Here is a 25298-nt window from a genome sequence, read left to right as displayed (position 1 = left end):
ACATTCCCGCAGCTGGTCAATGTGCTCACCATGGGGTGTGATCAGCTCTGGCAGCAATACAGGCCTAACAATCACGGGGGCATGCTCTGAGTGATGTCTTGAGTCTCATGTTGAGGCAATAATGTCCGTTCTTCCTGCAGAGTTGCTCGCAGTTCTTGGACAGTGGTTGGTGGATGCTGACGTGATCCAGCCTGTCTCCCTAGTGCATCCCAGATGGGATTCAAATCGTGAGAGCGTGCAGGCCACGCCACGCATGCAGTATCTTCCGTTTCCAAGAGAACTTCAACCACCGTGCTCTATCGTGCTCTACGAGGTCGAGCATTATCGTCCATCAAGACCAAGTCTGGGCCTAAACCACCTCGCAACAGCCGCACTTGACACCCCAAGATCTCGTCGCGACACCTGCCAGCAGTTGAACCTTGCCGATTCAACCATACAATTTCATGAATAGGTGTCAACATAATCCCTGCCCATAACTCCCCGATATCGGTCTCCTTCCTCAATGTTTGGATTCTGAAATCGTGTTTCACGTTCCCTCCTGATGCGATTGCGTCGAGAATCACTCTCCACACCAAATCGGGACTAACCTGCGAAAAGAACATTGGTCCACTGTTCGACCGTCTAGGTTGCAAGTTGACAACTCCACTCTAGAAGTTCCCTTCTGTGAAGACGCATCAGTTGTACATATGCAGAAGGTCCGCGACAATAAAGGTTACTCTTCCGAAGCCTTCTGTGCACCATCTATCTCGATACAATACGTCTAGTGGATGCTGTGAGGTCAGATGCCAGTTGGCGTGCAGTATCAAGGCGGTATTGTCGCGCCCTTACGGCCAAATAACGGTCCGCTCTTTTTGATATCACAAGTGGTCGGCCCTGCCATGCACTTAGGGATCTGTTTGGGTCTATATAAATTATCGTTACGTACGAGAAACGACAGAACGATTTACTTTAAGCCTTCGGGCGACATCAGTCTGCGACTGTACTGCTTCCATCTTTCTTAAGGCCCTCCACCTCGGAGAGTGTGGTAGGTGTCTTCTATGTGCCATACTGTACCGTCCGTGACTGTGTACACAGCGATTGTGGATGTGGGACTACCTGGCAAACACTACCCCGTTTGATAGGTGCTCTGACGTCATCGTTGACGTGGTTGTTCATTGACCGGAATGCCACCTTCCATGCGGAACACGATTGTACGGACATCTGTTGACATTTTGTATGACTATGTCGTGAATTAGACACAGCACGGGGAAACAGCGGTTTGTTGCTTAATTTTGGTTCAAATGGCTCTGAGCACTATGGGACTTAACTTCTGAGGTCATCAGTCCCCTAGAACTTAGAACTACTTAAACCTAACTAACCTAAGACATCACACACATCCATGCCCGAGGCAGGATTCGAACCTGCGACCGTAGCAGTCGCGCGGTTCCAGACTGAAGCGCCTAGAACCGCTCGGTCACCACGGCCGGCTTTAATTTTGGACACCAGTGTTGTTTTAAGTGTAAAATATTTAGGATTTACAAGATGTCCTTTTCTTTAAGGCGAAAATTCTATTGAGGATTATCAGATTCATACTAAAATGAGCTGACATAGTTCTGAAGACTGTGGTGTCACATGCACCATGCCACCACACAAGAGCGACGTGTAGATTTCGCGAGAATGCTAACAGTGCAACCACGATTTAATCCGCTGCGATTCCAGCACTAGTATGAATGCGAACGAGTTGGCAGAGGAGTTCGAGGATTAAATGGTTAAACTGGGGTAGATCCCAGTCCGCATGACAAGTTTGCGCTTAAACTGCTACCTGATCTGTGAAATATCGTTTACACTATGACGCTGACGAATACCTCCGGATTTGATTACGGGATAACTCTTTGTCATTGAATGTGACGTATGTGATCTTATGTTCAACTATTGAATTACAGCATTCGACACACTCTGAGGTAACAGTAATAAACTTGCCAATGCCTGCCAATTTTGTCTATTGGTAAAATAGGAATGTTACTGCGATGGAAATTTCTCCAATACCTCAGTAACAGAAGCAGCAAATTTTTGTACACTATGTGATCAAAAGTATCCGGAAAGCAACAAAAACATGCGTTTTTCATATTAGGTGCATTGTGCTGCCACCTACTTTCAGGTACTCCATATCAGCGACCTCAGCAGTCATTAGACATCGTGAGAGAGCAAAATGGAGCAACCCGTTGAACTCACGGACTTAGAACGTGGCCAGGTGATTGGGTGTCACTTTTGTCATATGTCTGTACCCGGGCTTTACACACTCGTAAACATACCTTGGTATACTGGTTCCTATGTGATAGTGAAGTGGAAACGTGAAGAGAAACGTACAGCACAAAAGCGTACAGGCAGACCTCGTCTGTTGACGGACAGAGACCGCCGTCATTTGAAGAAGGTCGTAATGTGTAATAGGCAGACATCTATTCAGACCACCACACATTAATTCCAAATTGCATCAGAATCCATTGAAAGTACTATGACAGTTAGGCGGGAGGCGAGAAAACTTGGGTTTCGTGGTCGGGCGGCTACTTATAAGCCACACATCACGCCGGTAGATGCCAAACGTCGCCTCGCTTGGTGTAAGGAGTATATACATTGGACGACTGAATAGTGGAAAAACGTTATGTGGAGTGACGAATCACGGTACACAATGTGGCGATGCGATGGCAGGGTGTGGTTATGGCGAATGCCAGGTGAACGTCGTCTGCCAGCGTGTGTAGTGCCAACAGTAAAATTCGGAGGCGATAGTGTTATGGTGTGGTTGTGTTTCTCATGGAGGGTGCTTGCACCCCTTGTTGCTTTGCGTGGCACTATCACAGCACAGGCCTACATTGATGTTTTAAACAGTTTCTTGCTTCCCATTGTTGAAGAGCAATTCGGGAATGGCGATTGCATCTTTCAACACGGTCGAACACCTGTTCATAATACATGACCTGTGGCGCAGTGGTTACTCGACAATAACTTCCCTGTAATGGACTGGCATGCACAGAGTCTTGACCTGAATCCTATAGACCACCTTTGGGACGTTTTGGAACGCCGACTTCGTGCCAGGCCTCACCGACCGACATCGATACCTCTCTTTAGTGCAACACCCTGAAAAATAGGCTGCCATTCCGCAAGAAACCTTCCAGAACCTGACTGAACGTATGCCTGCGAGAGTGGAAGCTGTCATCAAGGCTAATGGTGGACCAACACCATATAGAAATCCAGCATTACCGATGGAGGGCGCCACGAACTTGTAAGTCAATTTCAGCCCGGTCTACGGGTACTTTTGATCACATAGTGCACAAATTACACTCCTGGAAATGGAAAAAAGAACACATTGACACCGGTGTGTCAGACCCACCATACTTGCTCCGGACACTGCGAGAGGGCTGTACAAGCAATGATCACACGCACGGCACAGCGGACACACCAGGAACCGCGGTGTTGGCCATCGAATGGCGCTAGCTGCGCAGCATTTGTGCACCGCCGCCGTCAGTGTCAGCCAGTTTGCCGTGGCATACGGAACTCCATCGCAGTCTTTAACACTGGTAGCATGCCGCGACAGCGTGGACGTGAACCGTATGTGCAGTTGGCGGACTTTGAGCGAAGGCGTATAGTGGGCATGCGGGAGGCCGGGTGGACGTACCGCCGAATTGCTCAACACGTGGGGCGTGAGGTCTCCACAGTACATCGATGTTGTCGCCAGTGGTCGGCGGAAGGTGCACGTGCCCGTCGACCTGGGACCGGACCGTAGCGACGCACGGATGCACGCCAAGACCGTAGGATCCTACGCAGTGCCGTAGGGGACCGCACCGCCACTTCCCAGCAAATTAGGGACACTGTTGCTCCTGGGGTATCGGCGAGGACCATTCGCAACCGTCTCCATGAAGCTGGGCTACGGTCCCGCACACCGTTAGGCCGTCTTCCGCTCACGCCCCAACATTGTGCAGCCCGCCTCCAGTGGTGTCGCGACAGGCGTGAATGGAGGGACGAATGGAGACGTGTCGTCTTCAGCGATGAGAGTCGCTTCTGCCTTGGTGCCAATGATGGTCGTATGCGTGTTTGGCGCCGTGCAGAGGAGCGCCACAATCAGGACTGCATACGACCGAGGCACACAGGGCCAACACCCGGCATCATGGTGTGGGGAGCGATCTCCTACACTGGCCGTACACCACTGTGATCGTCGAGGGGACACTGAATAGTGCACGGTACATCCAAACCGTCATCGAACCCATCGTTCTACCATTCCTAGACCGGCAAGGGAACTTGCTGTTCCAACAGGACAATGCACGTCCGCATGTATCCCGTGCCACCCAACGTGCTCTAGACGGTGTAAGTCAACTACCCTAGCCAGCAAGATCTCCGGATCTGTCCCCCGTTGAGCATGTTTGGGACTGGATGAAGCGTCGTCTCACGCGGTCTGCACGTCCAGCACGAACGCTGGTCCAACTGAGGCGCCAGGTGGAAATGGCATGGCAAGCCGTTCCACAGGACTACATCCAGCATCTCTACTATCGTGTCCATGGGAGAATAGCAGCCTGCATTGCTGCGAAAGGTGGATATACACTGTACTAGTGCCGACATTGTGCATGCTCTGTTGCCTGTGTCTATGTGCCTGTGGTTCTGTCAGTGTGATCATGTGATGTATCTGACCCCAGGAATGTGTCAATAAAGTTTCCCCTTCCTGGGACAATGAATTCACGGTGTTCTTATTTCAATTTCCAGGAGTGTATTTGCGTAGCTGTTGAAAGAGACTGGAGAACATCAGAAATGTGTGTTGTGATTTCAGATTTATACTTTCCAGTATTCAGTACTGTTATAGATTTTCATAATGTAATTTACTCAAAGCAGTGTTATTTCTATCGGGGATTGTTTGCACTTAGCTTCTTATTTATTCCGTTCTGCTCTACGAGAGAATTTTTCCTTGCTCCTGGCATTTGTAGACTTTTTTTGCTTCCGCTGCTTTTGTCGAGAAACCTTTTGAACAAAATCAAACATGATTTAGCTCTGGGCTCTTCAGTGTTTGTGCTTCCATTACTCTACTCTCTTTGAAGCTCATAGATGAAACAGGTTCATGGATCGGATTAGTGTGTTGAAAACAGTATTTTGCAGGGAATTTAGTTTCTTGAACATTACATTGCACGAGTAGCACTGTAAGGGTCATGTGGAGAGTTATCTGGGGGATGCGAAAGAATACTAAGAAGTAATTTTATTCAAGTGAAAAACAATAGAATGGATTAAAATTATGAAAATTAACACGGTGTGCCGAGGTTATGGACAAAAGTGACTTCTGCATGGTGTGCCACTGCCAAGTAGCGTATTTCGGTGATATTTGGAACGTGAAGAACTCATACAATATACACTCCTGGAAATTGAAATAAGAACACCGTGAATTCATTGTCCCAGGAAGGGGAAACTTTATTGACACATTCCTGGGGTCAGATACATCACATGATCACACTGACAGAACCACAGGCACATAGACACAGGCAACAGAGCATGCACAATGTCGGCACTAGTACAGTGTATATCCACCTTTTGCAGCAATGCAGGCTGCTATTCTCCCATGGAGACGATCGTAGAGATGCTGGATGTAGTCCTGTGGAACGGCTTGCCATGCCATTTCCACCTGGCGCCTCAGTTGGACCAGCGTTCGTGCTGGACGTGCAGACCGCGTGAGACGACGCTTCATCCAGTCCCAAACATGCTCAACGGGGGACAGATCCGGAGATCTTGCTGGCCAGGGTAGTTGACTTACACCGTCTAGAGCACGTTGGGTGGCACGGGATACATGCGGACGTGCATTGTCCTGTTGGAACAGCAAGTTCCCTTGCCGGTCTAGGAATGGTAGAACGATGGGTTCGATGACGGTTTGGATGTACCGCGCACTATTCAGTGTCCCCTCGACGATCACCAGTGGTGTACGGCCAGTGTAGGAGATCGCTCCCCACACCATGATGCCGGGTGTTGGCCCTGTGTGCCTCGGTCGTATGCAGTCCTGATTGTGGCGCTCACCTGCACGGCGCCAAACAAGCATACGACCATCATTGGCACCAAGGCAGAAGCGACTCTCATCCCTGAAGACGACACGTCTCCATTCGTCCCTCCATTCACGCCTGTCGCGACACCACTGGAGGCGGGCTGCACGATGTTGGGGCGTGAGCGGAAGACGGCCTAACGGTGTGCGGGACCGTAGCCCAGCTTCATGGAGACGGTTGCGAATGGTCCTCGCCGATACCCCAGGAGCAACAGTGTCCCTAATTTGCTGGGAAGTGGCGGTGCGGTCCCCTACGGCACTGCGTAGGATCCTACGGTCTTGGCGTGCATCCGTGCGTCGCTGCGGTCCGGTCCCAGGTCGACGGGCACGTGCACCTTCCGCCGACCACTGGCGACAACATCGATGTACTGTGGAGACCTCACGCTCCACGTGTTGAGCAATTCGGCGGTACGTCCACCCGGCCTCCCGCATGCCCACTATACGCCCTCGCTCAAAGTCTGTCAACTGCACATACGGTTCACGTCCACGCTGTCGCGGCATGCTACCAGTGTTAAAGACTGCGATGGAGTTCCGTATGCCACGGCAAACTGGCTGACACTGACGGCGGCGGTGCACAAATGCTGCGCAGCTAGCGCCATTCGATGGCCAACACCGCGGTTCCTGGTGTGTCCGCTGTGCCGTGCGTGTGATCATTGCTTGTACAGCCCTCTCGCAGTGTCCGGAGCAAGTATGGTGGGTCTGACACACCGGTGTCAATGTGTTCTTTTTTCCATTTCCAGGAGTGTAGTATAGTACAGTGCAGGAGAGCAGAGTAGGCAACTGAAAGAACTGCACAAAGATGCAGACGTCCCCGAGGTTGTGATGATCCCCAGGACATTACAAAAGGCGCGACATGGTTCTTAGTAGGTTGTGTGATGTCCACGGGCACCATTGGATGCTCTGCAACGTGCTCCCATGATGGTCGCAATGTTTGTAATGAGATCTTATGGTAGAGTGTTCCATTCCTACTCCAGTCCGGTTGACAACTGCTGGAAGGTTTTTGATGAGTCTGGGCATGCTTCAATACGTCTCCCCAACGCATCACACATGCTAGACAGAATTTAAGTTGGGGGGGAACGGACAAGTCCGTTCGTTCGCTGAATATCTTCTCATACCAAGAGCTCCTCCACTGCTCTTTGCCGGCCGGTGTGGCCGAGCGGTTCTAGGCGCTTCATTGTGGAACTGCGCGACCGCTACGGTCGCAGTGTGAGTAGGCTGTTTAGGTTTTTGTATTGGTAACGACAGGTAGCGCTCAGTATGAAAATCACTGGCTGTGCTGTGTGCAGTCTGTGGCTGGGTGGCATTGTTGTAATATTCGCCATTGTAGTGTTGGGCTGTTGGCTGTTAACAGCGCATAGCGTTGCGCAGTTGGAGGTGAGCCGCCAGCAGTGGTGGATGTGGAGAGAGAAATGGCGAAGTTTTGAAATTTGTAAGACTGGATGTCATGAACTGCTATATATATTATGACTTTTGAACACTATTAAGGTAAATACATTGTTTGTTTTCTATCAAAATCTTTCATTTGCTAACTATGCCTATCTGTAGTTAGTGCCTTCAGTAGTTAGAATCTTTTATTTAGCTGGCAGTAGTGGCGCTCGCTGTATTGCAGTAGTTCGTGTGACGAAGATTTTTGTGAGGTAAGTGATTCATGAAAGGTATAGGTTAAGGTTAGTCAGGGCCATTCTTTTGTAGGGATTTTTAAAACTCAGATTGCGTTGCGCTAAAAATCTTGTGTGTCAGTTTAAGCACAGTCATTTATAATTTTGCTAAGGGGACGTTTCATATGCATCAGGTTCGAATCCTGTCTCGGGCATGGGTGTCCTTAGGTTAGTTAGGTTTAAGGAGTTCTAAGTTCTAGGGGACTGATGACCTCAGATGTTCCCATAGTGCTCAGAGCCATTTTTTCCCACTGCTCTTTCAGTGTCGTCGCGGATTGTCATCCTTAAAAATGAAATCAGGGCCCTGAAAAGACGAACATGAGGAAAGAGTACAGCGCCTCAATAACATTGACTGGTGAGTGTAATGTGTTCAGATACGTGGACTAGCAAAACTATAATGTACGACAATGCTGGATGTACCTTCATATGACGAGAGGTGGTAACACGTAATGCACCTATGTCGAACATGATTGTTTTTGGGGTCCGGGCGTAGTATTGTTCGGAGGTATAATGTTGCATGCAATACTGTCGTCCAAATCTTTGTACACTCAGTCTCAATGTTATTGGGCACTGCACACCACCTCCCTGTGCGTATTTTCAGAATGCTTTCGACACTGACTTAATTTTTATGACTGGCAAAGCGTGACCTCATCGAACAGCACAGGTGGAGGAGGTCTTGGAAGGAGAAAACATTCGACGAATCGACTGTCCTGCCTCTCCCCCAGACTTTAACGTCAACGAACAACACATGGGAGGTGTTGCTGAGACATATTTTGGCACGTCCACATACACCAGCGACCATACAGCAGATGCTAAGCGCACTATTGCTGCTGTTTAATGGAACGGAATACCACAAGTGCTCCTTCCCAACCTCATGACCATCAAGAGAGCAGGTTGTAGAACATGCACTGCCGCCATTGCTGATCACACATCCTATTAAGAACCATTCCCTGTCTTTTGTATTGCCGAGGGGATCATCATGAATCACAGTGTCATTTCTGTTGCTCTCATTGAGTATTTCTCTGTTACTTTCTGACCTGTACTGTCGTTGTTCAACTGGTTCAAATGGTTCTAAGCACTATGGGACTTAACATCTGAGGTCATCAGTCCCCTAGACTTAGAACTACTCAAACCTAACTAACCTAAAGACATCCATGCCCGAGGCAGGATTCGAACCAGCAACGGTAGCATCAGTGCGGTTCTGGTCAGAAGCGCCTAGAACTGCTCGGCCACAAAGGCAGGCACTGTCGTTGTTATTTCAGTGTATGGTACACTACTAACCATTAAAATTGCTACACCACGAAGATGACGTGCTACAGATGCGAAATTTGGTCGACAGGAAGATGATGCTGTGATATGCAAATGATTAGTTTTTCAGAGCATTCACACAAGGTTGGCGCCGGTGGCGACACCTACAACGTGCTGACATGAGGAAAGTTTCCAACCGATTTCTCATACACAAACAGCAGTTGACCGGCGTTGCCTAGTGAAACGTTGTTGTGATGCCTCGTGTAAGGAGGAGAAATGCGTACCATCACGTTTCCGACTTTGATAACGGTCGGATTGTAGCCTATCGCGATTGCGGTTTATCGTATCGCGACATTGCTGCTCGCGTTGGTCGTGATCCAATGACTGTTGCAGAATATGGAATCTGTGGGTTCAGGAAGGTAATACGGAACGCCTTGCTGGTTCCCAACGGCCTCGTATCACTAGCAGTCGAGATGACAGGCATCTTATCCGCATGGCTGTAACGGATCGTGCAGCCACGTCTCGATCCACGAGTCAACAGATGGGGGCGTTTGCAAGATAACAACCATCTGTACGAACACTTCGACGACGTTTGTAGCAGCATGGACTATCAGCTCGGAGACCATGGCTGCGGTTACCCTTGACGATGCATCACAGACAGGAGCGCCTGCAATGGTGTACTCAACGACGAACCTGGGTGCACGAATGGCAAAACGTCATTTTTTCGGATGAATCCAGGTTATGTTTACAGTCTCATGATGGTCGCATCCGTGTTTGGCGACATCGCGGTGAACGCACATTGGAAGCGTGTATTCGTCATCGCCATACTGGCGTATCACCCGTCTTGATGGTATGGGGTGCCATTGGTTACACGTCTCGGTCACCTCTTGTTCGTACTGACGGCACTTTGAACAGTGGACGTTACATTTCAGATGTGTTACGACTCGTGGCTCTATCCTTCATTCGATCCCTTCGAAACCCTACATTTCAGCAGGATAATGCACGACCGCATGTTGCAGTTCCTGCACGGGCCTTTCTGGATACAGATAATGTTCGACTGCTGCCCTGGCCAGCACATTCTCCATATCTCTCACCATTTTAAAACGTCTGGTCAATGGTGGCCGAGCAACTGGCTCGTCACAATACGGCATTCACTACACTTGATGAACTATGGTATCGTGTTGAAGCTGCATGCGCAGCTGTACCTGTACACGCCATCCAAGCTCTGTTTGGTTAAATGCCCAGGTGTATCAAGGTCGTTTTTAAGGCCAGAGGTGGTTGTTCTGGGTACTAATTTCTCAGGATCTATGCACCTAAATTGCGTGGAAATGTAATCACATGTCAGTTGTAGTATAATATATTTGTCCAATGAATACCCGTTTATCATCTCCATTTCTTCTTGGTGTAGCAGTTTTAATGTCCAGTAGTGTAGAAGGCTCATCGAGCAATGTTGCTTGCGAAAGGTACATTCTCCTTTAAGTTTTTCACTCCGCTGTATAACGTTGCAGCACTTGCTTACTTACCTACTAGTTTGTCATACGTACGGCAGTCGGTGTTTGGCCTCGTCAATGAGCCACCTCCATCTGTTTCTTCTGATGCCGTCTTCCACCAACTGCTTGGCCTTCTCGACATATTACCTGCCAATACATCTTTAGTCTCCTCTCCTTAAATCACTACTACAATATTCAACGATTTGTAGGTTTCCGCAGATCGTAATTTTTCCTTTTTCGTCAGTCGTCTCTACACTTCACAGGTCCAAACATTTGTCTCAGTACAGAATTCTCAATTACCAAGAGTTTGCTCTCTATCTTTTGGACCAGAGTCCAGGTCTATGCTCTGTATAGGGACACAGACTGCATTAAAGCCATGCAGTCTTCGTGAATCTCGATAGAAGCCCGACTAGTGTAGCTTCCAAGTGCAAACCTCGACCTGCACTAAGGATTTTCTTCCGTGGAGGGGGTGATTCATGTAGCTTGGGTGTGGACCCGAATCGGTGGGGTGGCGTGGGAGCGGGAGGAGGGGAGGGGAGAGAGAGAGAAAGAGAGAGAGAGAGAGAGAGAGAGAGAGAGAGAGAAAAGTTGAGGTCCCCTCTGATGCCCTGATTTAAGTCTCCCGTTGTTTCAGTTAAAGATGAATGACAGTAAGATTTGTTTGAAAAGGATGCAGCCCAGTTCCTTCCCCATCATTGTCTAATCAGAGCTTATCTGCCTCTAGTGACCTCATAGTAGACGGAATGTTAAACTCCTAGCTTCCTTCCCTGACGGAGCAGAATTTGTTATCCAAAAGAAAGTTCTTTAATTCACCCTTAAACTCTGCTGCATTTCACCTAAGCCACATATTATTCGCGTGGTATGTAATCTGTGTCTGTGAATATCTTTGGTGGATTGATCAGAAGTATGAATGGTAGCAATACTTTTCGTAAAATCGACTATATTTTCAGATATCCTTTATCACATAGGAAATGTAGTCCCCTGTTTCCTTCTACATTTACAAGATAAAGCTAGACCGGTCTATGATAACTCTACTGGCCGAGCGGTTTTAGGCGCTACAGTCTGGAACCGCGTGACCGCTACGGTCGCCGGTTCGAATCCTGCCTCGGGCATGGATGTGTGTGATGTCCTTATGTTAGTTAGGTTTAAGAAGTTCGAAGTTCTAGGGGACTGATGACCTCAGAAGTTAAGTCTCATAGTGCTCAGAGCCATTTGAACCATTACAACAAATATGTGTTTTTGCGTTTTGCTTTCTTCGGATATGCTGCATCGGTCAACTAAGCTGAAAGTAAACAAGGTAACTCTTCCGTCAATGCAGGCATTATCAGAGGTATATAAATCGATTTCATTCGCTTAAGATTTAAATTTTCCATCCCGTTTCGGCTTAAATGGCCTGCTACATAAGTTCACAGCGATGTAGTATAGTATTAATGTCTCACCTGCTGGTCACCTTGTGACAGGTTAAAACATGGGCCCGCTTGAGACTTGCACCTGATACCAGTTTTGGAGGCCGCTGTCCTTCCGGTTTAACACCTGTGCAGGCTTCAAGAACTAGCTCTGCTCCATCAACACTGCATAAACTCCGCCAAGATGAACACGTCTAATTTACTGTTCTTCTATATTGTTGCAAATTGCTGAATAGTACAACGCTCATATAAGAGTACCAGAAAAATGCTATCGAGAAATGCTGCGGATCACCTTTCATATACTGTACTATATGTATGTTTTTAGTTATGGTGGCAGATTCAGTTTGTCAGTTAATTAGGCAAATACCTAGAAGTTTTCGAAAGATGTTTTGCGGTGTCCATACTTTCGGAAGGAATCAATTACCCAAAAAAGAGACGACTTTCAGCTTTAAAGCTTTTATCCATGTACTGTCCATCTACAAGGTGTACAACTTTGCTTCCGCCGTTTGCCGATAGGTGGCGACAACGGCAAGTAGCTGTCGAAAGAAACAGATCGCAGACGTCAGGCAGTTAGCTTGGACATCGGTCAACATAACCTCATTCAAACATTATTCGATTTGTGTCTGCATCATAAAGTTGTTCTTGATTGAAAATGTCAGTTTACGAGCCCAATTCTCGTCATTTGCGGGAGATGTTACTGTTTTGTTTCAGTATGAATAAAACAGCGGCTGAATCTCATCGAATGCTTTCAAGTACGTATGGTAAGGACGCTTTTAGTGAAAGAACGTGTCGTGAGTGGTTTTAACGCTTCAAGATCGGTGATTTTAATGTCGTAGACCGGCATAGAGGTGGAAGAGAGAATGTTTTCGAAGATGCAGAATTGGAGACATTGCTGAATGAAGCGTCAAACTCAAGAAGAATTGGCACGATCAGTGGGAGTGGCACAGCAAGCCATTTCAAAACGTCTCCAGGCTATGGGCATGATTCAGAAAGAAGGAACTTGGGTCCCATGTGAGCTGAAACCAAGAGACGTTGAATGGCGTTTGAGTGTTTGTGAACAGTAACTTCAGAGGCAAAAAACGGAAGGGATTTCTGCATCGCATTGTCAACGGGGACGAAAAATGGGTTCATTACGATAACCCTAAACGCAAAAAATCATGGGATATCGCGGCCATGCTTCCACGTCGACAGCCAAACCGAATATTCACGGCTCCATGATCAAGCTCTGCATTTGGTGGGACCAGCTTGACGGCGTGTACTATGAGGTGTTAAAACCAAGTGAAACAATCAGAGGTGTTCATTATCGAACGCAGTTAATGCGTTTGAGCAGAGCATTAAAAGACAAACGGCCGAAATACAGTGAGAGGGAGGATGAAGTGATTTTGCGGCACGACAACGCTCGACCCCACGTTGCAAAAGAGGTCAAAACGTACTAGGAAACGTTAAAATGGGATGTCCTACCCCACCCGCCATTTTCTCCAGACATTGCTCCCTCTGACTATCACCTGTTTAGATCAATGGTGGAAGGCCTGGCTGGCCAACACTTCCGATCTCATGAAAAAGTCACAAATTGGATCGATTCGTGGATCGCTTCAGAAGATGAACAATTTTTCCGACGCGGGATTCGTACACTGCCCGAAACATGGGAGAAAGTAGTGGTCAGCGATGGAAAATTCTTGGAATGATACATGTGTAACCAATTTTTTTCATTAAAGCCTCAAATGTTATGGGAAAACGGTGGAAGCAAAGTTGTACAAACGCGTAAAATTTAATTTATTTCTATTCATCTATTATCTCATTTCTATAAAACGATCAAAAACATGATTTTTTATTGATATAATCTATCGTTCCTTCTTAGTTTATACACCTTTGTAGGTGACAGTAAATCATGTACGTTACTCCTCATTCCTCTTCTCAAAAACTTTGTCTAATCGTAACCAGTATTAGTTTACGTATATGCATTCGGAATATACTTTAGGCTTAGTGTAGTTTTGCTGATAAGTTTGACAGAATGTTACAATCTGAAATTCCTTCCTTACTATTCTGCTCTGATTGTATTTGCATTCACGGAAAAGTACTTTTAGTTCTAAACATTCTTAGCTGTATTAAATGCTGTATGCTTCAGGTGTATAGGGAAGACAAAATAAAACATCAGACAAGAATTAAAGATGATAGAACACAAAATCCGTTGGTACGAACACCACTTACAAAAAGCTTTGTTTTATAAGCTCTCTGGGCGAAGACATGTAGCACGATCGAGAGAGAGGTAGGAGGAACTGGATGGATTGCATGTTCATCGTGAGTATGATTATGGTGCCTTTCCTAAGCACTTTAAAAAAGCTAACTATTTTACCATTAGCATAACTTTTGGGTTAATTTTTCTTAATATTCTGTTGGATATAAATTCCACTAAATTTGTAACTGCTGGCAATGCTACTATTCGGTCGAGTAGCTCCTCAATACATACATACACTCATAAACTTTTGAGCTAATGACGAGCTTCATTTGCTACCCAAATTCGGAATTATACCATTTCATTTGGATGCCTTCGATTTGATCAGATGCTTCATGATAAAAGTAACCAATGTTTCTGTTTGGGAACTGTGGAATCAGCATTACAGTTACTTTTAAATACCTTTAAACCTATTCGAAATGGTATATTACTATTTTCTCTTGTTTGTTCCAGGTACGTTCGCTTTGGAACGCGGAGGATCATGGTATTAAGTGGTGCTCCTCGTTGTGCATACCATGAAGTACGTCAACTGCAGGGTCCAAGCTAAGTGCGTATCATATAAAAATATTAATAGTGTTTGACTAGATTAAATTTCTAAAATACACACATCAAAAAAAGTTTTGTTTCACCCTGGTTCCCAGAAGATAGACTTTGACTGTGGATATTGTATCACAGACACAGGTCCTTTGACTGTGCAGAGATGTCACAAAATCCGCCCAAAGATGTGAAAAACCACGCACGAAGAGCGCTTATTAGACGGAGGGGATCCGACTGCCGATCAGTTCCAGTCATTCCACCAGGAAGGAGGTACACGGCTCGTGTTGTCTGTAGTTCAACCATGCCTAGACGATCAATACTGCTATTCGATCGCTTCCGCATTATTACTTTGTGCCAGCAAGGGCTTTCAAGGGAAGTGTCCAGGCGTCTCTGAATGAACCAAAGCGATGTTATTTGGACATGGAGGACATACTGAGAGGAACTGTCGATGACACGCCTCGCTCAGCCTGTCCATGGGCTACTACTGCAGTGGATGACCGCTACCTACGGATTGTGGCTCGGAGGAACACTGACAGCAACGCCACCACGTTGAACAATGTTTTCGTGCAGCCACAGGACGTCGTGTTACGACTCAAACTGAGCGCAATAGGCTGCATGATGCGCAACTTCACTCCTGACGTCCGTGGCGATGTCCAACTTTGCAACCAAGACACCATACAGCGCGCTACAGATGGGTCCAACAGCATACCGAACGTACTGTCCAGGATTGGCATCACGTTCTCTTCACCTATGAGTGTCACATATGCCTTCAATCACACAATTGTCGGAGATGTGTTTGGAAGCAACCCGGTCAGGCTGAACGCCTTAGATACACTCTAAAAAATTGGTTCAAATGGCTCTGAGCATTATGGGACTCAACATCTGAGGTCATCAGTCCCCTAGAACTTAGAACTACTTAAACCTAACTAACCTAAGGACATCACGCACATCCATGCCCGAAGCAGGATTCGAACCTGCGACCGTAGCAGATACACTCTCCAGCGAGTGCAGCAAGATGGAGGTTCCCTGCTTTTTTGGGGTGGCATTATGTGGGGCCGACATAGGCCACTAATGATCATGGAAGGCGCCGCCAGGGTTGTTTTATACGTGAATGCCATCCTCCGACCGACAGTGCAACCATATCGGCAGCGTATTGGCGAGGCTTCGTCTTCATGGACGATAATTCACGCCCCCATCGTGCACATCTTGTGAATGACTTCCTTCAAGTAACGATATCGCTCGACTATAGTGGCCATCATGTTCTCCAGACGTGAACCATATCGAACATGCCTGGGATAGATTGAAAAGGACTGTTTATGAACGACGTGACCTACCAACTATTCTGAGGGATCTACGCCCAATCACCGTTGAGAAATGGGGCAATCGGGGACAACAAGCCCTTGATGAACTTGTGGACAGTATGCCGCGACGAATACAGGTATGCGTCAATGCAAGAGGACGTGCTACTGGGTATTAGAGGTACTAGTGTGTACAGGACTCTGGACCACTATAACCTCTGAAGGTCTCGCTGTATGGTGGTACAACATGCAATTTGTGGTTTTCATGAGCTATAAAAAGGGCGAAAATGATGTTTATGTTGATCTCTATTACAGTTTTCTGTACAGGTTCCTGAACTCTCGGGACCGAGGTGATGCAAAACCTTCTTTTGATTTGTATGGATCCTAATTATTTGTTTCCTATTTTGTTTGCTTATCCGCCTGTAAAACACTGTCTTAAAAATCACTGTTTAGTTAGTGCTACGCATGTTATAATTTTACGTGACGAGGAAGACAAGATACCGAAAAATTATCTGCCATATTCATTCCACTCGATAATCGGTCTTATATTAGAAGTTCTCCTGCTGAAATTAGCGTATCTACGTTGAAGATAAAAAAGAGCACCAGGCGTAAGGCATCTTAAGAACTTACTGTACGTACTCTCTCGATATTTCCACTCCAGAAGTGATAGAAAGAATTAAAAAAATAGCACTCCGTCTTCAGGCCACGAGTGGCCTACCGGGACCATCCGACCGCCGTGTCGTTCTCACAGGAGGATGCGGATAGGAGGGGCGTGGGGTCAGCACACCACTCTCCCGGTCGTTATGTGATATTCTTGACCGAAGCCGCTACTATTCGGTCGAGTAGCTCCTCAATTGGAATCACGAGGCTGAGTGCACTCCGAAAAATGGCAACAGCGCATGGCGGCTGGATGGTCACCCATCCAAGTGCTGACCACGCCCAACAGCGCTTAACTTCGGTGATCTCACGGGAACCGGTGTATCCACTGCGGCAAGGCCGTTGCCTTTAGAAATAATAGAATGATAAAATTGTTACATATGCCATTTACAACTTCAGTCTACTACGTCTACTTTGTCACAAATCCAAGTATTCTCATTATACTAGGTGGTTATAATTAAAGAGCAGCTACTCAATGAGGTCCAGTGTGGGCTACAATGATCGCACGGCAGAGAAACTTGATAGATATGCTAATGCGTTAGTGAGGAACCAAGCTGGAAAAAAATTAATTCCAGTTTCGGCAACCAGGTCCACATCCGCCGTTGAACACTGTCTGTACGACGGCATGACAACCACACTGACATTTGAAAAGCCATAACTTGAGTGAACACTGTGGCTATCGAGACGAGGGATCATGCGCTGCTAGTAAAATTGTTTTGTGTGAACGGGAGTAATTACAGTGCTACATTGAGAGAGTATTGCCGAGTGAAGGGTGTGAGGAGAGGCCCTTTGTCGTTAAATCGTTTAGAGGTATGTTGTGTGGTGAGGTATAATGTTGGATGGGTGTACTGACCTCCAAATTTTTGGACACGGTAGGCTCACCGGTCAAAGTTATTGTGACGGTGTACTCCTTACATATATACTTTTTTCAGGAGTTCGTTCGGCTCCAAATTCATTTTTATGGGTGAGATTACCCTACCGCATCGAACAGCTCAGGTGGAGCAGCTCTTAGAACGAGAGGGTGTAAGGTGTCAGGCAAATCCAACACCTTCCATGAAAACCCGGACATGATAAGCAAATCCAGTAGTATGTCAGATAGCTCCGAATAAATCGTGACATTAAATTAACCAAAGTAATACGAGTAACGAGTGAGCAAATGGAATACCACAGACTAACACAAGAATGCCTAAATGCATGTCATACCTTCCCACCGTGAGACAGACGCAGTTCCGAGGGGAGAAACGAGAACAGAAGCCGAGAGCAGAACCGTGTTAAGCTGGAAGGCCCTACAATAAGGGACGGACGGACACCCATGTCGCCAGCTAACCGCTAGGACCGCACCACCCGCAAGTTTTAGTGTGAGACTTTTTCGCGTCTCTGTTACGTTAGGACCACCCCCAGCTCATGTTAAAAGCTAGAGCCCTCGAGAAGAACAGTATAGATATTACGATAACACAAAAAGGATTACACCACCCTCAAGTTTTAGCGTGAGACTTTTTCGCGTCTCTGTTATGTCAGGACCAACCCCCCAGCCTATGTTAAAAGATAGAACCCTCCAGAAGAAAAGTATAGATCTTACAATAACGCTAAAAGGACCACACGAGCTGCAAGTTTTAGCGTGAGACTTTTTCGCGTTACGTTGCAAACTTTGAAAACATTGCCCCACCACGAAAAGTATAACGTTTCTCATTGGATGGACAGAATTTTTGTAGGCAGAGCTTAAGGTTAACATTGATACCCTGATTGGTCAGATGAAAACACAGCCAGATAGTTTTTTTAAACCAACTTCGGTAAATTGTAGTAAGGAGAAGTTAGGAGGGAGTTGCTTCCGAGAGGGCGAGCTGGACGGAGCTGCGCCGGCCGCCGCCCCCTGACGAACACCGACAAGGTAATGAACGCACGCGATGCCGCATTTTTGAGCGCATAAGGCTTCACTCAGAACTGCAGAAGTCTCATCTGTTACATCCTCTTTTTGCGTAATACTAGTGTCGATCGTCAATTAAAGCTCATGGTGTTCACATTTGCCACTTGAAGTAAAAATCTGAAACGCGATGATTTTTCTGTTATATAGTTATTGAGAAGCCACATCAGCCACTGTAATTTACGACAAGTTAGATAAGTAATTAAAAACATAATTGAGGGTCACTGTAGACCATTTTGATAGTTTTCTCTTTTGTGAAACTTAATTTAAACCTAGATTATAGATGTGATATGGCATAGGTCATCCTTCGATCCATTGTAGAACTTGAAAACCCATTCAGGGAATATTCGTTCACATTTTTGTTGAACGCAGTTGGTTTTTACCATCCTGTATTAAAACACTTCCTTTTATCAATAGTGCCATTTAGAAACAATGTTTTGTGAGTAGAATAAAATTTCCAATGGTAAACTTAACTGCTTTTTCGACGTTATTTTACCAGCTAACTAAAAATTGGAAAGCCTTGAACCCCTTCCACTAAATTTAGTTAGTATTAAGATTCTTTTACAGGGAGTGCAGTGGAGCTGACGCTGAAATCATTGGTTATATCATCGCTAGTCTCACTGAACTCTTCTGAATTCTACATGTCATGTGTGGTCTGGCGTCTCCTTACCAGCAACAGGTCCCAGGTTCAAACTAGTCAATTCCCTAAAAAACACGCTCAAAGCGTCGTTGCGCGAAAGTGGTAGGGAGACACGATATAGAACAAACGGAAACCACGCAGAATATTTAAAAGGGTATTCGGTGAATGGAATAACTTGCCCATTTCTCCGACTTAAGCCACACCGAACACTTATGGGATGCATTGGGGAGGCCTGCTGCAGCACGTCCACACGGATCAATGACCGTACAGCAGTTGTCAACCGCGCTGTTGGAGGGATGGAATGCCGTACTACAGGAACTCTGTACCAACCTTGTGGCCAGCATGGGAGAAGGTTGCAGAGCATACACTGCCGTTCGTAGTGATCAAACACCGTATTAAGAACCATGTACCTCCTTCTGTAATGTCCAGGGGAGCGTCAGGGAAATTTGGTTTCGCTTCAACCTCTTCTTTCGGCTGATGGCCGTCGACCAGCTGTGCTTAGTTGCCCGCACTCCCCATGTCTCCGCTAGTAATTAAGCAATACATGTTAAACAAATAACAGTACTAAAATCATAGCCACTGATATTTAGATTCTGTACCATACTTCGTGAAGGCAGATAGATGCTTGATAATATGGTTTCGGCTGCCTCACAACTCGGAGGATTATTCCGTGCTGTATTGAAGTGTAAAACTTCGTACAGTTTTTGTTGCTCATAGACGGGGTGTCTTTCCACTCTGATGTCTTCAACTATCGCAACGGCCATTCCTGGAATGCTCCAAATCCAAACACTGGACTCGTCTCAGAACGCCTGCAACAGTCCTCTGACAATCATTTCGCTGGCACTGTACAACATCAGTTAACAGAATCCTATTTGCTATCACCCTGCGAACTGATGCACGTTACCTACGATTCGCGCAGTATGTGCTTCCTCGGGTACTCACTGCGAGAGGAAGTAATTTCAACACGGCGGAGTACTCTACTCACCGATATTGATGTCCTCAAGTACTTGAACAACAGATACCCAACATCCGTGACCAAGTACTCACACCGTATGACTAGCGCGATCGGCAGATTTGACTACGTATTTTTTCCAACAGCATTAGCTGTAGTCGTTGTCGTGTGAAACCCAACTACAAAATGAAGAGGGACTGGTTTGTATGGCCCCAGCTCCTGTCTGATTCAACAGCAGCCGGCCGTTGTGGCCGAGCGGTTCAAGGCGCTTCAGTCCGGAACCGCGCTGTTGCTACGGTCGCAGGTTCGAATCCTCCTTGGGCATGGACGTGTATGATATCCTTAGTTTAGTTAGGTTTAAGTAGTTCTACGTCTAGGGGAGTGATGACCTCAGATGTTAAGTCCCATAGTGCTCAGAGCCATTTGATTCTACAGCAACTAATTTCACGGAGAGCGGAGAAAAACTTTATGTGCTGTTGCAGTGCAAGGACTGAGTCTGTTGGCCATTGGTTTGTACAATTGCTAAGAGCTTGTTGCTACTAAGTTGCTTGTGTCCACAAAAACCTAAATATTCTTTTCCGACAAACAGTTCCTTCATCTCAATGTAGTTTAGTATTGTGAACCGCCGGCCGTAGTGGCGGAGCGGTTCTAGGCGCTACAGTCTGGAACCGTGCGACCGCTGTGTGATGTCCTTAGCTTAGTTAGGTTTAAGTAGTTCTAAGTTCTAGGGGACTGATGACCTCAGAAGTTAAGTCCCATAGTGCGCAGAGCCATTTGAACCATATTGAATTGTCAACCAGCTTTTTATGTTTGACATTTGACGACCCTAATTCTTTCAGTCAGTGCAAAGTTAGCAAATAATTTGGATTTTCTTCTCCTGCCCGGGGAATATTTGGGACGTAGCAGAGTCAGTTTGAAATAACTTGTATGGCAATGTCGTAAACTTTGTCTACAGTTGACTGTAAGGCATTTGGCTCAAAGCATGAAATTCTCTCTTTCTCTCCATTTAAGATAGTAGTACCTATCTCTTGCGTTGTGCAATCTCATATGATACATCACAACAAGCCATCTTTTGGTATTGCAGCTTCGTTATTTCTTACCCTATACAGCTGTCAAGACGACATTCCGGTCAGAAAAGTTGAAAATTTCCCGTGTCGAACTAATATGAGTAACTAACTTCTTTTGGAAAGCACACAAAGCACTACACACGAAAATGTACGATGCTGGAAACAAACCATTTTCTTTTCGGATTTATTCCTTCTTCTTTTTTCCTTCGCGAGCTGTAATTATTACTTAGGGTCATTTTAGACATTGTGAACTTATTGTATAGATCTACTCCATTTCATTACGTAAAGGCATTCCAGAAAAGGAAGACCAATTTTACAAATGGCCCTTGCGTCACAGGGAAAAGCGAAAAGAGTGTATTGGGTAGGGCGTCTTCCTTTCTAGTGAAATGGCATTTCTCATTCACTGGCGTCTTTGGAAAAGCGCTGTCGTGGGGTGTTTCGTTCAATGCGGAGGGTGCGCTTTTCATGGCACATAGAGGCTGATAAGATTACACCCAATTTCTCAGGTGATGGCGGCGGCGGCGGCGGCAGCGGCAGCGGCAGCGCTGGGTGACGTCTTTCGCATGCAGCCGCCGAAGCTGCTGTGCTTGCTACAGTAAGCTCTTGGTGCAAAGCAGAGTTGGGTTGGCACCTCACCTGCCATATAATTTAGGACGTCTTTGCCGATTGCCGGAAAATTTATCACTTTGTTCATTGCAAATAATTTAACTATTTCCAGAATGTGTATGTGTGTTTGTGTGTGTGTGTGTGTGTGTGTGTGTGTGTGTGTGTGTGTGTGTGTACGCACGCGCTCAGAAGATAGCACAATAGTCAATTTTCTCTGTTAATTATGATACTCCCTGTCCCGTCGCACACTTATGTCCTTTTTCCCTTCCATCCTCCCACATTCACCATACGTTCTAAATTTGAAACCAGAATTACTCTCTGACCAACAGCATCACTCTCAAGTACTCGCAGCACGACCATGACTGTCATAATGCAGAATATCAACTGCAACATCATCATCATCATCATCATCATCATCACAATCATCTTCATCGTCACCGCCACCACTACCACCACCACCACCACAACCACCTATAGTATCAGCAGTTGCACCTCTACCATCATTAACAAACATAACAGCATCCTATCACTTAAAACCACTACATTACGGTCGCCATGGAAATATGAATCGCATGTTACAAGAGGCAGTAATTGAAATGAGGCAGATGGGGAAAAAAATTAGTAAACTGTTTATTATTTTAAAAGTAATCGCCAAAACTGTTAATATACACTCCTGGAAATTGAAATAAGAACACCGTGAATTCATTGTCCCAGGAAGGGGAAACTTTATTGACACATTCCTGGGGTCAGATACATCACATGATCACACTGACAGAACCACAGGCACATAGACACAGGCAACAGAGCACGCACAATGTCGGCACTAGTACAGTGTATATCCACCTTTCACAGCAATGCAGGCTGCTATTCTCCCATGGAGACGATCGTAGAGATGCTGGATGTAGTCCTGTGGAACGGCTTGCCATGCCATTTCCACCTGGCGCCTCAGTTGGACCAGCGTTCGTGCTGGACGTGCAGACCGCGTGAGACGACGCTTCATCCAGTCCCAAACATGCTCAATGGGGGACAGATCCGGAGATCTTGCTGGCCAGGGTAGTTGACTTACACCTTCTAGAGCACGTTGGGTGGCACGGGATACATGCGGACGTGCATTGTCCTGTTGGAACAGCAAGTTCCCTTGCCGGTCTAGGAATGGTAGAACGATGGGTTCGATGACGGTTTGGATGTACCGTGCACTATTCAGTGTCCCCTCGACGATCACCAGTGGTGTACGGCCAGTGTAGGAGATCGCTCCCCACACCATGATGCCGGGTGTTGGCCCTGTGTGCCTCGGTCGTATGCAGTCCTGATTGTGGCGCTCACCCGCACGGCGCCAAACACGCATACGACCATCATTGGCACCAAGGCAGAAGCGACTCTCATCGCTGAAGACGACACGTCTCCATTCGTCCCTCCATTCACGCCTGTCGCGACACCACTGGAGGCGGGCTGCACGATGCTGGGGCGTGAGCGGAAGACGGCCTAACGGTGTGCGGGACCGTAGCCCAGCTTCATGGAGACGGTTGCGAATGGTCCTCGCCGATACCCCAGGAGCAACAGTGTCCCTAATTTGCTGGGAAGTGGCGGTGCGGTCCCCTACGGCACTGCGTAGGATCCTACGGTCTTGGCGTGCATCCGTGCGTCGCTGCGGTCCGGTCCCAGGTCGACGGGCACGTGCACCTTCCGCCGACCACTGGCGACAACATCGATGTACTGTGGAGACCTCACGCCCCACGTGTTGAGCAATTTGGCGGTACGTCCACCCGGCCTCCCGCATGCCCACTATACGCCCTCGCTCAAAGTCCGTCAACTGCACATACGGTTCACGTCCACGCTGTCGCGGCATGCTACCAGTGTTAAAGACCGCGATGGAGCTCCGTATGCCACGGCAAACTGGCTGACACTGACGGCGGCGGTGCACAAATGCTGCGCAGCTAGCGCCATTCGACGGCCAACACCGCGGTTCCTGGTGTGTCCGCTGTGCCGTGCGTGTGATCATTGCTTGTACAGCCCTCTCGCAGTGTCCGGAGCAAGTATGGTGGGTCTGGCACACCGGTGTCAATGTGTTCTTTTTTCCATTTCCAGGAGTGTATTTACCCTGTTGTGAGACGGTCAGTGCCTTCACGTAAAACTGTTTGCGGGTGCCAAAGGAGGCGTGATAGCACCCAGGCGTGCAACTCTTGCTCCGAAGCAAATCGACGTCTACGAATGTATTTTTTCCAGGCTTCAGAAATATGCAAATCACACGGGGAGAGGTCGAGACTGTATGGGGGATGCGTAATGGCTTCCCAGCGAAACTTCTGCAGTATAGTTCGAGGAATCTTGGCAACATGTGGGCGAGCATTACCCTGCAACAGAATGATGCTGCCCGTCAACATTCCTGGGCATTTGGACTTCATAGCGGGCTTCAATTTCTGCAAAGTGTCCTCGTACCGTTGTGGGTTAATTGTGGTGCCTTGTTCCAGAGCCGGGCGGTGTGGCCGAGCGGTTCTAGGCACTTCGGTCAGGAACCGCGCGACCGCTACGGTCGCAGGTTCGAATCCTGCCTCGGACGTGGATGTGTGTGATGTCCTTAGGTTAGTTAGGTTTAAGTAGTTCTAAGTTCTAGGGGACTGATGACCTCAAATGTTATGTCCCACAGTGCTCAGAGCCATTTGAACCATTGAACCTTGTTCCAGAGACTCAATTAGCAGTGGGTCCTTGCAGTCAAGAAAAAGGTCTTCGTGACTTCCCCGGAGTTTGCGTGTGTGTTGTTTCGACTGCGCTGCAGAAGTTTCGCTGGGAAGCCCTTACAAATCGTCTATACTGTTTCGATCTCTCCCCTGCGCCTTCCAAATTTTTGGAGCCCTGAACACGGACATTTGTGGCCATTGATTTGCTTCGGATGAAGAAGTGTACGCATGGGTACAATCTTGGTTCCACAGGTAACCGCAAACATTTTTACAAGAAGGCATTGACCGTCATGTTGGGCAGTGTGAGATAAATGTACACTACTGGCCATTAAAATTGTTACACCACGAAGATGACGTGCTGCAGAAGAGAAATTTAGCCGGCAGGAAGAAGATGCTGCGATATGCAAATAATTAGTTTTTCAGAGAATTCACACAATGTTGGAGCCGGTGACGACACCTACAACGTGCTGACATGCGGAAAGTTTCCAACCGATATCTCATACACAGACGACAGTTGACCGGCGTTGCCTGGTGAAACGTTGTTCTGATGCCTCGTGTAAGGAGGAGAAATGCGTACCATCACGTTTCCGACTTTGATAAAGGTCGGATTGTAGCCCATCGCGATTGCGGTTTATCGTATCGCGACATTGCTTTTCGTGTTGGTCGAGATCCAATGACTGTTAGCAGAATATGGAATTAGGAGGGTAATACGGAACGCCGTCCTGGATCCCAACGGCCTCGTATCACTAGCAGTCGAGATGACAGGCATCTTATTCGCATGGCTGTAACGGATCTTGCAGCCACGTCCCGATCCCTGAGTCAACAGATGGGGACGTTTGCAAGACAACCATCTGCCCGAACAGTTCGACGGAGACC

The 25298-nt window shown here is 47.1% G+C and overlaps 1 pseudogene; it reads right to left on the bottom strand.

Annotated features, from left to right (window-relative positions):
* Positions 1 to 16794: 16794 nt before the first annotated feature.
* Positions 16795 to 16911, bottom strand: LOC126263868 (5S ribosomal RNA; annotated as a pseudogene).
* Positions 16912 to 25298: the final 8387 nt, after the last annotated feature.

The sequence above is a fragment of the Schistocerca nitens genome, chromosome 6 (genome assembly GCF_023898315.1).
Source record: "Schistocerca nitens isolate TAMUIC-IGC-003100 chromosome 6, iqSchNite1.1, whole genome shotgun sequence".
Lineage (NCBI taxonomy): Eukaryota > Metazoa > Arthropoda > Insecta > Orthoptera > Acrididae > Schistocerca > Schistocerca nitens.
This window is presented reverse-complemented; position numbering and strand designations above follow the sequence as displayed.